The sequence below is a fragment of the Cyanistes caeruleus genome, chromosome 10 (genome assembly GCF_971803275.1).
Source record: "Cyanistes caeruleus chromosome 10, bCyaCae1.hap1.1, whole genome shotgun sequence".
In the NCBI taxonomy this organism is placed as follows: domain Eukaryota; kingdom Metazoa; phylum Chordata; class Aves; order Passeriformes; family Paridae; genus Cyanistes; species Cyanistes caeruleus.
The window spans coordinates 22798714-22814682 of NC_141710.1; the positions used below are offsets into that span (position 1 = coordinate 22798714).

The 15969-nt window shown below is 43.9% G+C and overlaps 2 long non-coding RNA genes across 2 annotated transcripts; one reads left to right on the forward strand and one right to left on the reverse strand.

The window, feature by feature from the left end:
* Positions 1-85: 85 nt before the first annotated feature.
* On the reverse strand, positions 86-10602 carry LOC147651372 (uncharacterized). Its single transcript, XR_015274442.1, has 2 exons — positions 10252-10602; positions 86-846 (listed from the first exon to the last, which is right to left on the reverse strand). It is a non-coding gene; the product is annotated as an uncharacterized LOC147651372 (long non-coding RNA).
* On the forward strand, positions 3400-8503 carry LOC147651373 (uncharacterized). Its single transcript, XR_015274443.1, has 2 exons — positions 3400-3734; positions 3881-8503. It is a non-coding gene; the product is annotated as an uncharacterized LOC147651373 (long non-coding RNA).
* Positions 10603-15969: the final 5367 nt, after the last annotated feature.

The following is a 15969-nucleotide window of genomic DNA, read 5'->3' on the forward strand; positions in this document are numbered from 1 at the left end:
CTTTTCATGGAAATGGGGAAAGGAAAGCCCAGCTTTGAGAAAGGAAAATAGAAAAAAAGAGTCCTAAAAAGGCTCCAGTTTGTCACCAGATGGAATCCAGAAAAGGTTTAGGCAGTGCAGACACCTCTGCCACAGCATGAAAGGACTGCAGGCCAATAAACAGCGCTCGTGGGTTTGGGGGGTTTTGTTTAAAAAATCAAACATTTTTAATGGTTACCACAGATAGTGATGGATGCTGTAAGAACAGAACAGGCCATAACCACAATTTCTATTCCCCCTAATAAACCAGGCTATTCCGAGGTGCAAAGCTGAGCAACTCAGGGTGGTCCTGATGGAAGATGACCCCAAAAACTCACTGCACAGCAGCTCCATCCCCACAGCTCCTCATGAGCCCACTGATCAACAAAACCTGCGCTGAATCCTCTCCATTTTCGATTCCTTTATTGCTTTGTGAAGTAATTACAAGAGTCTGGGGCACCCTGACACATTGAAAATTAATAAATCATTCCCCCAGATCTATTCAGCCCATTATTCAACAGCAACAAGAAGCCAGAAGGGCAAGAAGAGTTGAGCAGGTGCAATAAGAAGGCCCAAAAGATCCCAGAAAATGTCTTTTTCCTCGGACTCTAAAAGCCACAGAAGGCACATTCAGACAAGGAGAGGTTCCCAGCTAGGAAGCCTCACAGGCTGCCCAGGGAAGTGGTGGAATCATCACCACCCCTGGAAGTTCAGGAATGAGAGGATGAGGCACTTGAGGACACAGCTGAACACTGACCACGCTGGTGCTGGGCTGATGGTTGGACTTGATAACCTCAGATCTTTTCCAGCCTTCATCATTCTGTGAATCTGTGGAGATTCAAGACTTTTTTTTCAATTTAAAGAAAACACACAGAGGCAATATTCCTCACCTTGAAGCTCAGAGGAGAGGTTTAAAACACTGGATAGTGTTTAATTTTATTTTTTTTTTAGTAGCTGAAAATACCCCTAGAAATACAACCAAAGCTGTTTGGATAAAACAGAATCCTCGCTGCCCATTCACCCATGCCTGAAGCCAACTGTGTGTTGTGCTGCTGGAGCTTCCCTAACACTTCTGCTGCACTCCTTTCGTCCTTATTAAAAATAAAAATAATAATAAAAAAAGGATTAACAGCCAGGCACGAGAACAGCTGTTCCAATGAAACTTCTGGCCACAATAAAAACGGGAAACAGCACAAGTCTCAAAGCCTCAAGGTGTTAAGTGTGCTTCCCTGCCATTGTTAAAGATGTGAATTTCAGTTTGAGATTCAGCAGCGGGGCAAGGAAAATGGTTTTGCTCACAGTTACCCATTTCAGAGGGAAATCACAACAACCAGATACCATCTGACACTGGTTATTCAATACTCTTAATAATTATAAAAAGCCCAAATTCGCTAAATCCGTGTGATCTGCCTCACCCAGGGGCACCGAGAGCCCCGAGCAGCAGGGACCCAACTGTGGCACCCCAAAATCTCCTGCCCCTCCCTGGAAGGCAGGCAGGATGTGTGTGTGATGCTGGAACAACTGCTCGTACTTATTTCACTCACAGAGTTAAACACACCCAGAGAAGCTTCCACTCAATTCATCTCCAGCTCTTGTGAATCATCTCAGCACTTGGCCACCCAGAATTTTGTGCTCCACGCCTGCTCAGAGGAGTCAGAGGGGTGATGAATTGCAGCAACTCTCATTATGGCTATTTTGGCATTCTCCTGACAGCCTACAACAGAGGCTTTCTAATTAAAGCTCGGCAGAGTGAAGCTTCTCTGGTAATAATAGATGTTGTGTGCTCTGCTGAGTGGCAAAATTTGCTCCAAGTGAAGTTTGAAGCGGCCTTTCCCAGAAAACAGACTGGGAAATTATTTTAATGGAAGTTCCCACATCCCCAGACACCTGACTGGCAGAATAGGACTGGATTTTGAATTGGGCTCTCACTCATCCAGCAGGAAATGGAAAGGGAACACCTGTGCTGAGCAGAAAATGCAACAGCAGCAAGTGGAGGCTGAGCTCTGGTTCCTTGAGAGTGAGAGCTGTCATCAGGAGCCAAATGAAAAATACAGCCCCAGCTCCTGACTGTGCAAAAGCTGAACCAGAGATCAGCTGGGCATCCACATCCCAGCAGCTCTCCTCGGTCAGGAGGCTGATTTATCCCAAAAGACTGGGGCAGGAAAGGGAAACTCAGGACAGAAATAAACACAAAGTACAAAACACCCATTTCAACACACTGCTTATACTTCGAGAAAACAAGAACAAAATACAAGGCCTAGCCTCATCTTCCCTTTTTATTTTTTTTTTTTCCCCATGAGGTTGGAAACAAATGCATCAGGAAAGTCTGGGATATTTTCCTTTTTCCCAAGCCAGGTGTGATCTGCTGCAGTCAAGTCTGACTTCAGAACACAAGAACTGCCAGAGAAGGGTCAGTCCACAAGCCCTCATCAAAAGCCTCTACATCTTCCCACAAAAAACAGCTTCACACAATTGTAATGAAAAAACTCCTTTGTGATTATTCTCAGGCTGCTGACTGATAGCATCCATGTATTTCTTGCTTTGTGACAAGATGATTCTGAATTTGCCAGAAGTCCTTTATTTTAAAAAAATCCAGGATTAAAAGCACACGGAATGATGTGCAGCGGATTGAGATGTAAGCTGTGCTAATGATTTACAGCTACTGGAATCACTTCAAGGAGGTCTGGAGTTCCTGGAACAAACCAGATGTGCTCAGTCTTTATCTCCCATTTCACTCCCAACAAGGCATCATAGTTCAAATACGTCAAAGTGGGAGTAGAAACACAAATATTAGAAAAGGAGAATACTGGAAATAAAGATGACAGTTGCTGATCTCTTCAAGAAAGCTTTTAAATGGGCTCTTACAAGAAATTATTCCACCTACCACATAAAGCAGCACAAGCTTGACTATAAGAAGCAGCTGACGCTGAATTTTAATCATTTTCAACCTGGGTAATTATTACAGAAAATGACTTCCAAGCTTCATAAATTAATCAACCCAAACAGCAGCTTGCCATTTTCAGCTGTTCCCAGGCAGTGCTCCTGTTTTATCTGGGAAGGCCAGAGCAGGCAGGGACACGAGGAGCTCCAGCACAGAGCTCTGGGGGGATGGCACTGTCCTGGCCCACTGGCAGCTCTGGTTTGCTGGTACCAGAATAGCTTTGGGATGTCCCTGTGCACATCCCAGCTCCATCAATCCCATCCTTAAATAATGCTGGTGTTTTAGTGCCAGGATGCTGCCACAAACCCAGCTGGAACAGCTCTCAGCTCCTCCACCCTGCGCACAGGGCAGATTCTAAATGTAAATAAGGTTGCCTTACTGCAGGAGCCAACTTCTCTCAGCCACAGATTAGGGAAACTCTGGAATCCTTGGAAATTCTCAGATTCCCCATCACACTGTCAGTGAGAGGAGGAAGGAGCCAAACCACAGCTTGACAAGGACAGCTGGAAATTGAGGCTGTATTAAAGAACTTGTACCAGCACCAATTTAGTCAAGGATGAAGCAGAGCCCAGCTCCTCACCTGGCACAAACCTTCCCTGAACCTGGATTCAAACCCTGCATTTCCACACCTTTCTTTGGCCTGTGACTTTGCCAGCAGCAGCCCACAAAAGATTTCTGTCCTGTGAGGAAGACAATAGCCAGGAGTGCCAGTATTCTTTTCCCACAGCATTTCAGTTGCCAAATCACACAGGAAACACTTCTACGATATCACAAGGTAAGAAAACGGTATTTAAAATTATTCACCAGGTTGTACCACCAACTCTTTGCTGAGGGAGATTCTTGCCAGCATGAAGATTAAAACCTCCTCTGGTTCTGGGGAACTTAATCTGTCTTTTTATCCTTTGTATTCCCCATTCCCAGTGTCTAGGAAAAATAATAACCTCTGCAGCAGATCATGATCTCAAACATCTGCAGCGCTTCACCTACACACAGGAATCAGCACAAGATAAAGGAAACTTTTGTCAGATTGGCTGCACTTAGGAAAAGCTGGCAGAGATGAAGAAACAAGGGTAAAAGGATATAAAACTTTCACACTCACAGAGGCACTAGATGATACCAGTATCAAAAGTTACCATCATTTTTCTTCCAGACAACATCTCAAGCACAGGGGGAGAGGACAGGGAGGAGGAGGAACCCTTATCCACCATCTCAAATGCTCCACTGGGTAAATAAAACACACCCTGCCCCATCCTGCCTGGGAACAACGCTGGCTAAGGCTCAAAATCCACACAGCACAAGGAAAAGATGCTTTCCAAAGAGTGATAAAGTGATAAGAATGAGGAGAATCAGAAAGATCCCTGTGGTCCTTCTCCTTTCTGCTGCCAAATTTGTGCAGAGGGAGAGAGAAAATGTGCGACATCCACTGGGAGAAAGGAAGGAAAACAGGGAATGTGAGGATGAGGAATCCTCCTGAAGGCCTGAAGTTGGAGCGCAAAACTTCAGCAAATTGTTGCTCAACTGATTAAAAACGTAACCAAAAGGGGGAAAAAAATATAACCAAAAGAAGAAACACCAACATTTTTCATAACCACAAGCCAAGCTCCTGTTTTCTCCACAGGAATGAGAAACCAGAGCTTCCCACTACTGATACACAGGGGAGGGGAAATGCATATTTTTTTAAATCTCAGTCTCAAATTAAAGTGCATTTTATGCCTGAAAATGAGGTTATTCATCAGGCTTTTTTTTTTCTTTTTTTTCCCCTGCAAATCTGCATACATTAAATAACAACACATTCTATTCCACAGCAGGTAGCAATTATCTAGTTAGTGCCTACCCAAACTGAACCTACAACTTTTAAGGCAGAGTTGACATCTATTGTGCTTTTTTGTAACATCCAGCACAGAACTGAACCCTTGGAAAGAAGGATTTGTTTCCAAAGTAGCAATAAAATCTGAGCTCAGGTCAGAGCTGCCATAAAACCAATACACCATATTTAATATCAGATTTGGGAAGGAACCATAAGAAATATCAAATAACTTGCACACAAACGAGCCAATTCTTCAGTCTCTTAGCTCTTGGGATGAAGACCTCTGCACAGATTTTTCTTCTTCTCAGCCAGGAAGCCAAAATTTTAATGAATTTCTTATATTTTGGTTGAACTAAAATTGATCTTGAATGTTTAAGTAAAGAAATACCGAAACCACGGTATTAACAGGAGTCCTACTCACTATCAACAGGCTTCTCCTTAGCAATTCATGAGGAATTTACTGACAAGCCTCAATTTTTTCTCTCCTCACATTCTTCCCCTAAATTCTCACCCTGCTGGGGATAAACAAGAGGAATAAGAGTATATAAAAAGTGTGTATAAAATATTATTGGGGAAAAAATAAATGTTTATATTTGGCTACTGAAAATCAGAAATACCATCAACACAGTTTTTTTCTTCTAGGATATGATCCCTCTAATATTTGCTTTGCCAAACACCATTTCTCCAGGACCTAATTTTTATGCTGTATTAATATATTTCACTGTTTTCAATGGTCATAATTTATAAGTTCTGTACCAAGCTGGCTTGCCAGGCTATTTTTTTTTCTTACCTCTTATAGAAACATACTCTGTTTAAAAATGTGTGGCAGAACACACAAAAAAAACCCCAAAACATTTAGTGCTTACAAAATAACATCAAAGCCCAACTCTGTTTTGCCCAGTTAATTAATTTGTTCAGAATTAAGCCAATTCATTAGGAGCAACAGATCCTCACGCTCCATTTGAGATGCTGAGCTCCTCCACAAAGATCTCCTCACACAACCAAAATGTTTTATTGTTACCAAAAAACATCTCTGCAAACGAAACCATGGAACAGCAGAATTGGAATGTAGGAATTGTGCCTTGGAAGATTTTTGCTGGAGCACAATCCATCACACACCACTGGGAACAAGAGGGTTTTTAAGTTACCAGTGGTGAGAACATCTGAAAAGCCCTGGAGCATTTCTCAAGTGTTTTGGTCACATTCTGGTGAAACCCTCACCACTTTAGGAGCTTTGCATTTTTTGGTCTCCAAGCAGTGAATTTGCTCTCCAAGGCTTCCTTAGCTCTCTCTTCAACCTCAAACACAGCTCAGGCTCCAGATTTCATGATTTCCAGGTTTCTGCCTTGCAGACCCAGGATTTAATTCAATTAACTCCTATAGCTGCCTTCCACAGAGCAAGAGGCAGCCCCAGGCATTTTCTGTCGGAATAAAGAAGCAAAGAACCAGTGGGTTCCAGCAAAGCAGCTGGGGCATCTTGGAAAGCCATTCTGGACTCCAGCCCAGAGGCTCCCTGCTAACAGCAATAAAACAATTTGCACCTCTGGAAAACTGCAGGGGACAGCCCAGCAGCAGCTTCCCAAAGCTCTGCTCCTAAGCCTGTCTTCAATTTGCATTTCTTTTTCCCCACCTCTGAACAACACGGGTGAGGCTCCAACAGATTGATCCAGACATCCCTGGAGTGCTGCTCCATCCTTTCCAGGGCTGCTTTTGCTGCCCAGTTCACACTCTGCCCGCTCTCCTTGGCAGCAGCCACACAGCTCGGGGGTTTTGGGGTGTTTAACCTGGAGAAAAGGAGGCTCCAGGGAGACCTGGGAGGAGGCTGGAGTGAGGTGAGTCCCAGTCTCTTCCCCAGGGATAAAAGGAAATGGTCTCAAGCTGCACCAGGGGAGGTTTCCATGGGCAATCTGGAAAAATTTCTTCACCCAAAGGGCTGCCAAGGCCAGGATCAGGCTGCCCAGGGAAGTGGTGGAATCGCCATCCCTGGATCTGTTCAAAGAACACTTGGATGTGGGTGGCACTGGAGAACACGGGTTAGTGGTGATCATGATGATCTTAAAGGTCTCTCCCAACCTGAGCAACCCCATGATTGTGTTTTGTGATTCAGATGGGTTTTCCTGAAATTGTACCTCACTTGCTGTTCCCTGTGTCCAGCACTGCCCACAACTCCTCTAGGAACAGGATAAACCCAGTCTGAGCTGCACATCTGTGGGGCTGGATGCCAACTCTGAGCATTAAAAACAAAATACGACAGACTTTGTGACCTGAGCAGCACTTAAATATCAATTTGCACAATAGGAAATACAGAGAGGCTTTAGAAACCATCCCAGAGAAAAGGAAATTTGAATTTCTGTGCTTCCTGTTGAGCTGCTTCCCTTCCCCACACACAAACTTTGCTCTGGCCCAAGATCCAGTAAAATACGTTGCAATATCCTCATGTTGTGACAGATTTATTCTTCATCCAACACACACCTTCTGAGAAGACTCAACTCTGACAGTCTGGGGCTTGCATCACCTCACAGCACTGAAAATTCCTCCTGACTTCTGCAGCACTGTGATTTATACAGGATATTCATCCTTATCTATAGAGAAAAGCTTATAAATTATCCACACTCCCTACCCCACTCTGTCTTTATTCTGCCAGGGGAAGGTCACCTCACTTGTTTACATCAGAGAGCAAAGTCACAACGAGCAGCAGACAAACCTGTGTGTACACACAGCCTTAATCCCCTTCATAACCCCAGATCCACTTAAACCACTTTTTATTAATTTCTATTTTTATATTCTTTAGGGGATAGCAGGGCACATCCTCAATAACATATATAATTCCACGTCCTCTGGAATGCCAAAAAAATTAGACTATTTCAAGATACATTAAGTAGCTTAGTACCGAGGAGACACCTCAGCAAAGCCATCCCACTGAACAACGGGCAAAAACCATGGACACAGCGCTGAAATTAAGGAAAAGAACTGGAAAATCCTTCCACAGAGTGGTTGTTCAGGTCATTTAAGAATAACTGGCAATTCTCAAAGCTGCAATATGCAGGTGGGGTTTTTGTGGGATGCACAACTCGCAGCTGGCTGGTCAGAGGCAGCAGCTAAGCCACGGAACACCCTCCTGGACATGGCCAGAAAAAGCCTGGAGAACTTCCCATCTGACTCTGGTGGGTGTTGGGTAAAGCCCAACCAGAACAAGCTCTGCAGGGCTGGGACTCAACCAAGAACCCAGCAGAGCTGAAGGCAGATGCTCCCTCCTATGGTTTATTTACTCAAATTCTATTTTGCTCTGCAACTCTGCTGCTCTCTCCTCCCCAGTGCTCACATCCAACACATCAACCATTCCCAAAACACCTCCAAAGCCATCAAGCCTCTTCAAAACCCAATATTTCTTCCCCAGCAGTCAAAAGCACAGATTGGCTAAGAAAAAAAAAATAAAAAAAAAATTGTTTTGAAGAGTGTTCCTTCCCCTGGACATCTCACTTAAAAAGCCATTCCATAAACCTCGCCCACCTGATGCAGCACGGCCAACAGGATCATTATTTCCAGAAGCAGGGGAAGGAATGGCTGTGCCATGTGTTTAATGGGCAGCTCCACAAGGACAGCAGGGGCATCACCTGGTGGATAAATCACCTCACTAAACAAAGCAAGATGCACCAGGAGCTGGAGAGCAAAGCCCACAGTTCTTTCCCCAGCCACAGGTTTTGCAAGAGCATCATTAAAATCAAATGCAATCAGAATGTCCTGACTCCAGCAAGGTTTCTATTTTAAATACTGAAGCACAATTGAATTACAATATGTATTTCTCATCCAAACAAAGTTTATGCTCATTGTGCACCAAGTTGTTCACTCATTCACTTGGTCTATCATAAAGCTTAGGTACAACAAAAGGTAAATTCCTGGGAGTGAAACCCCAGTTTTATTACATTCCTTAGGACTGAATTTCCTGCCATCCCAGCAATAAACGCTCAATTTTCCTACCAGCTGCAAACTTCAAAGTTCAGATCATCTCCATGCAATAAACATTCAGCCCTGACCAAAATGCAACCACCCATAACTTAAAAACATGCAGATTTTGCAGCTTTCCTTAATACCAAACTAACACTTAGACCAAATCCAATGGTACTTCCCCCACAAACTTCCTTGGACTTTGGAATTTTCTTTTTCCTCATGCAAAGTGAAATCCTGTTTCTCTGTCCTTGATGTGCATTTGAATTTCCTCTTAAAATTCATGAGGTTCTCATTTCTGAGGGGCCACCTTGCTCAGTCTGTGTTCCACAGCCACCTGTTGTGACAGCAAAACAGAGAAATCCCACCAGTCTCTCCTATTAACAGGTTTCATCACATTATATTCAAATTAGAAACGAAGATGGCTTATGAATATTTCCTTTTGAATTAAAAGACCAGTTTCTGATGTGAAATGGAGTTTATGATAATTCAGAGCTTATCTGCACAGCTGGGTGTCTTTGTCCTTCCTTAGATAAATAGTCTGTGTATCACACACCTGATAACTGTCCTGGGACTTCATCTACAACTCAGCTAACTTTATTTTTAAGGTTTTCTCCACACAGTGCTGTTAATCTCTCCTCAAATTTTCATATCAGCTGGCAGAGGTATTTTAGACATATTGAACCAGAGAGAAAAGAATCCTTTCCCTCCTTGCAAAGAAAAATTTAAAAAAGGGAAGCAATTTTCACCAAAACTCTTGCACACTTGAACTCACAGCCAGTTCTTAAACTCTGTGGATCATTTTTTCCTCTGGCAATTTTTCCATTGGCATTTGAGACAAGCCACGTGTGTAGTCCCTCCTACACAGCACATTCCCACCAGCCCTGGATCGAGTCTTGTGTTTTAAAGTGAGGGCTCAACAGGAAAAACCTCACACTCAAAACCCCATCTCACTAAAGCAGAGGAGCATCAAAACTGACCCTGGCCATTGCCATGGCTGGAACACCACCAGACCTGCTGAGCTTGGCCATGGCTCAGCTTCGGGAAATCCATTCCCTCTCCTGGCTTTGGGTCTGGTCTCCATCCTTCGAGACAGACTCTTCCCTCAAACCCCAATTCACCATTTTATCATCACAGGTTTCCTAAGAACAACTCAACACAAACACACATTAAGAACTTCAATTTCCCTCACTCTTGTGTTTCCCCTGGATCCAAAAGCAGTCGCTCCTGACTGAAATGAAAGTCCTGGGCACACCTTTTGTGCCAGGACAAAACTGCTTTTCTCTTCACACAGGTTTCATGCACCCACCTCTTAATATCCACAGCTCAGAGACCACGAGTCCTTCTTTCATCTCCAAAAGCTTCACCCTGCTCCCTTTGATAAGACAATTCCTCCTGCACACCTGAGTGTTTCCTGCTGCGCATCACAGGGAGACAACTCCTGCCACATCTCCTCAGGACACCATCAATCCACACAATTCCTGAGCCAGCTTTTTCTCCACTTTATCCAAGTTCTATGTAAAAAACACTCTGCACTCACCTTTCTCTCTCCAGCTGAACTTCCCCAGCAGCCCAACACTTCCCCTCCATGGGTTCTGGCCATGCCACTCTCCATTAACCTTATACAACCTTAATTAAGCCTCTGAAGGCTCTTCATTATCTAATTAACAGCATTCAAAGTCCCATCACTACCACGTGGCCTCCTGGCTACACACACATAGGCCAATGAGAAAATAATTGAAGAAAAATATCAGGACTGCTCTGGGCTCAGATTTATCGCTTGGGTGTTGACTTACACTCGTCCATATGAAGTAGAACAAAAATTAGGAAAGGCCACAATATATTTTTTCCCCATCTCTTTAGAAACATTTGAAATTATCCCTGTTCCTCCAGGTAAAGGCAGCTGACAAGCATTTAAATAATCTCTCATGAGCAAACTGAAAAGCTGGGAGGAGCAACATGTGTAGGGATTTGAGGAACTGAAACAAGGAGCAGCTCTGCAGGAAAATGAATTTAATTAAAGTTACTCATGCAGGCTCTCAGCCTTAGAAATCTATAAATCTGGAAAATCATTTCCCTTTCAATTAAGTTTGTATTTGTCATTTTGGGAGAGATAAAAACAAATCCCCACTGACTGAGTTTTCCAATAGTGAAAAATTAGGAGAAATCCATAACATGGAACTGTGAAATGTTTAATATAAGAAAAATTCAGAAAAGCCAGTGAGGATCTCCAGACCTCCAAGTCCCACCACAGCCAAATGATTCCTTTTTCAAGTTGAAAGTACAGCTGTACCAACTGGAGATGTTTCAAGGCAATGTCTGTGTTATGACTAATACCCCAAGGAGGACTCATCACCTCACTCCCACTTCTTATGCAATCACTGCCAAAAAAAAAGGCTCTCTCAGAGGGTTTTGTAGAACATCTGAATTAAACACCTGAGCTGAGCTGTCCTCTCAGCCCCCTCCTCTCTAGCACTGTCTGAGCCTGCAGAGACCCACCTCCCACACCAATATCCACAGTCAAACATATCAAAGGGCCAGAAGGAGTGAAAAGGATGCGGCTGATGCAAGTCATTTATTTCAGAATGAGTTCTGGACAAGCCCATTCAGCTCCTTCCTGAATATTCACACAAGGAATCCTGACTGAGGTCCCTTCAGTGCTGCAAACTGGGGTGAAAGGCTCTTCTAGGAATCCCAAATTAACTCTGTTACAACCAAAGAGGGAATCTGCTGGTGGTGATCCCTGAATTCCATAAAGCCATTCCTTCCTCTCTCCTCACTGACACAGAAACTTGCAAGGTTGAATTCTTTATTTCCAATCTTTGCAGTCCAGGTATTTCCCCTTCACAGCAAGGAGAGCAGCAGCTAATGATCAGCACTTAATGATCAGCACTTAATGATCAGCTGTGCTTCTCTCAACATCCAGCACTAATTCCAGCCAGGGGGATGAAGGGATCAAACCCTCTCCTGTTCAGATCTTCCTGAGCTGTTCTGTGGTCATCAGGCACAGGAGGAGCAGCCCTCAGCACTCCCAGTGTTCTGGGGGATCAGCTGGGTGATTTCAAAAGCCAGCTTGAATGAAATCAAAGGCAAAGTGAAGATTCTCAGTTTTTCCCCCAGGCAGAATTCCCACTGAGCTCAGCAAGGACTGAACCAAACTCCTGAAGAGCTGATCTGAAAGCAGGGATCCAAGGCTGGGATTTATCAGTGCACACACACAAAACCCCACACTCTGCTTGACCTGGCAGTGAGTTGTTCACTCAGAAGTAATCCAAGATTGTCACTAAAAAATAAAAAAGCTTCAAAGGGTGAGGAGGAATAGATATTTCACCCCGTTCACCTCGGGAACAGTGGGAAGAGTAACTGGGAGTGAGAGCTGCAAAAGTTTCAGTAAACCAGAGCCAGAGCCAGCCCTCCCTGCAGGACATTTAAAACCTCTCAGAAATCTCTCTCTGCCACAAGTGAGGGCAGCTTGCTCAACAAACAAGGCAGCAAGTGGAGTATTTGGGATTTTATTCCCTCTTCCGTATTCTCTGGTCAGAAGAATGGCTACAGAGATCCGTGAGCGGGTGAAGTCTGTGAATTTCATCACCTGTGGCACTCACACTGTGCCTGAAATCTGTGCTGGAGTTTTTCAGAGAAGACTGGATCCTTCATAAAGTTTGGGGCAGTGCCCTAATCCTCGGTTTAGAGAGAGACTGAGAAAGGAGCAGGGGGGGGATATTTTCCCCAAGTTATTGACTGAAATGAGGAAAAAAAGCAGCAACGTTCTTTTCCCTCTTGAATTTAATGAAAATGAAACAGGACTGTGAAAGTAAGGCTAGAGATAGAAACTTCTCTCTACATTTATTTCTGTTGCAGCCTCATATCCTGCAGTACTCCACAAGTTCAGATTTCATCAGATTTCCAGCTGGCACACAGAAAATTCCCCACACTGTCTCCTCTGGTCGGTGTTAGTGCCTTGCACTTGGAGGGTTTTAAACTCAGAGGAGACATCATTTGCTCCTCTGGCTCATTCCCTGTTTCTCTGGGATACCAATCTCCCGGAGCCACTGCAATGAGCAGGGCGTGGTGGGCAGCCTGTAATGCCACAGGTCCCCAAATGTGGGATTGAGATCTAACATCCTGCTTTATTTGCAGCAGAACTCATCACACGCAATGAGGAGGGAGAGGGAACTGCTCCAGCCAGGAATTACAGACATTCCCTTGGGAAAAAGGATGTTAAAGGAGGGAATTGCTGGTCCAAACGCAGGGACTGATTCATGGCCCTCTATCAGTGACCTCTGGATCCTCTCCAGGTCATCTGCCTCCAGTTCTTGGCCTCGGAAGACTGCAGAGACATCCTTGGAATGGGAATTTGGTCCTTCCCATGTTCCAGGGCCGGCTGTAAGCACGAGCAGCACAAGAACCACGCTCTCCTCTCCTAACCCTTGACGAGCCAGCTTCAGATAAACCCTCAGTTTCACATGTGGACATTATTCTATAGAATGCTTGCCCTGACCCCCTGAGATGTTCACTGCTGACCACATGAGAGCAGCTGATCAGGCTGTGCTCAACCCTGAGTGTTTTTACACTCCCAGGCTTTGTCTGGGCTGTTGGGAGCAGACAGTTCTCCTCCCAAAATGCCCACCATCCCTCCATGCTCAGCCAGAGGGATTCTGACAAACAATTAATCAGGACTCAGGACTGCATCTGCCTCGTGTTTACAGCCAAGGAACGAATTGGGTTGAAAAAGCATCTGAAAGGGTAATGCTTCAAACCTGATGACTTTGTGGTTGGGCTTTGTTTTCCTGGAAGGAATCTGCTCACAGATCATGTTTGAGAGACCCAACAGACAGGGGATTGATGAGCTTTTAGGTAAACCAAACATATGGTGCTTGCTACGTTCCATCTATCTGGTAATCAGTCATTTAGCAATAAAGGCACAAGAAAATTTGGCCGGCTCCTCAAGACACGACATCTGAGGAGATCAATTACAGCCTTAATGTAGACAAATTTTTCACAGCAATTTTTTTCTTCCTATTACATTGTCTTTCCTGTTCCACGGAGTTTTCATTAGCTCCTGTGGAAAATGAGACCTGGATTCTTCAAATTGTACTGTGAACATAAAATACCGAGGAGTTTAGGGAATGAAATGTTGGATTAATTGAGGCACTGACCAGTAACAGCTCCAGGTTGTTCTGCATGCAGTTATTTTGCCAACTGAATATTGTTATTTTAGTACTCAAAGCTTCTTAACTGAAATTTTTTAACTGAAGCTTCCCAGGCCTCCATCCAGGAGGAAAACATCCCATGCACAATTCCAGAAGGGAGGTCAGGCTCATTTTCTGCCAGCCTGGGGACACAGGACTCAGGTAATGGCTCCAAACACAGAGATCTGGCAGAGCAGGGGGACCTGGAGAAGGCCAAACTTTGGCCAAACCTGTTGAAGGAGCTCTTCCTCTCACATTCCCTGCAGGATTTAATGCTTTACTGAAGGCATATTTAGAACTGAAACCCAAGAAATAAGGGTGATGACATGGCAGCCATGGAGAGTCAAGTAGGTACTAAGAGGCAAAAAAACCACTCAAAATTCCTGTTAAATATCTCACCTCTATTCCACTCCCCAGCCTTCTCCAAATCCCCCTGGTGCTGAAATTCTCCAAGGGCTCCAGGAGATCCTGGCAGCATTTCCCCAGCTGATCTGCATTAGAAGAACAACTTTAAAATGACATTTTAACCTCACTGGGCCATATAACACCAGCTGGTGCTTGTCTGCCCCCATCCTGCTCTGTGTGCACATCCCTGCTCCCATTCCCAGCACAAAAACAGATTTCTTCACGTCACCTCCATTTATTACTGAGATGTAGAACAGTGAGAAATTATTAAAGACTTGAAAAATCAATTTGGGCATTTTAACTCCGAGCTCAGACTCCTCAGCTCCTGCAATTTGTGTAACACAAGATGCTGCTAAGACGGCTCCATAAAGTGAATTAGAGCAAATAATTTCTTTGTTCAGCTCCAATATGCTCCGAAGATGGATTCTGTATTATATTACATCAAGGGGATTTAGCATTAATACTTCAATACCAAAGAGCTGGGAATGCAGGCAAAACTGTGGCAAACTGCACAAATCAGGATTTCTTTGTTTGACTCCAATAAACTTCCTTTAGAAGATCATTTGACTGAGAAGCATTTTTAAAAATGAGTATTTAAGTCGATTCCCCATATGGTGTTTAGGAAGTTTGGGGTATGGGATTACCACTAAATATTGTGTTAGATGTATAAAAACTGCAGACAAGAAAACTGAGTTTATCCAGCAAGTGTGGGCGGGTTTTGTTTGTTTGTTTGTTTTTATTTCAAACATTCCTGAGTTCATTTACAGCATCCTCCATTCTTTAAGAGATGATATTTTAAAAGGACGTTCAGAGCTGTAACACAGAACCCAATCTATAGTTCAATATCTGCAGTCTGGGGGCCTGACATAAAAGATAAGAAACAGATGTAGGGGGAGAGGAAGAAATGCGTCTGTCGAGGAGTTTCAGCGCGATTTGGCACAGAAATAATTGAAGTCAATATGCAGAAAGCAAAGCTGTCAGCAAATTGCAGCGCTCGACTGCAGCACAAATGTATTTACAAAAAGGAATTCTATGGAGGCCATACGTGGCCTACCAGCTTAAACAGATTAGGAGCGCATTACGATTTGTCTGCTTTGCTTCTGCCAAATCTTCGCCCTGAACTCATAAAAAGAAAACATTTATTAAATCTGAACCGTGAATCTCCCACCAGAAACCTCCAGTTATGGAGCTGCTGGACCAAGGCTGCCCAGTAAGAGCAGTGGGAGCAGTCCCTGCAGAGCCCCTTCCATGGAATTTACTGACACACAAAAACAGCTCCTCGGAATTCTGCCCAAAAACGGGAATCCAAACGTTTTTTGCTTTGCAATGTCCAGAATTTTGCCTCGCAGTGTCCTAACGTGGCTGATCTGAGAAGTCACATTTATTCCAAGTTTCAATCACTAATGCCTTTTCAGAGTTTGGATGAAGTCCCTCGATCCCAGCTTGTGTCACCTCAAGCTCTAAGATGTTAAAATTTTGAGTTAATAGCAACCAGAAGGCAAATACAGAAAACCAAACCCTGCTTGGAATATTTCCTCCCCAGATCATAGGATTTCTTTTTAATCTTATTTTTTACAGTATCATCCTCTTATTATTGTTTATACTAATGCCTGAATTCCTGGAATTTTTCAAAGGCACCAAAATCCAAGTGACCAATCCTT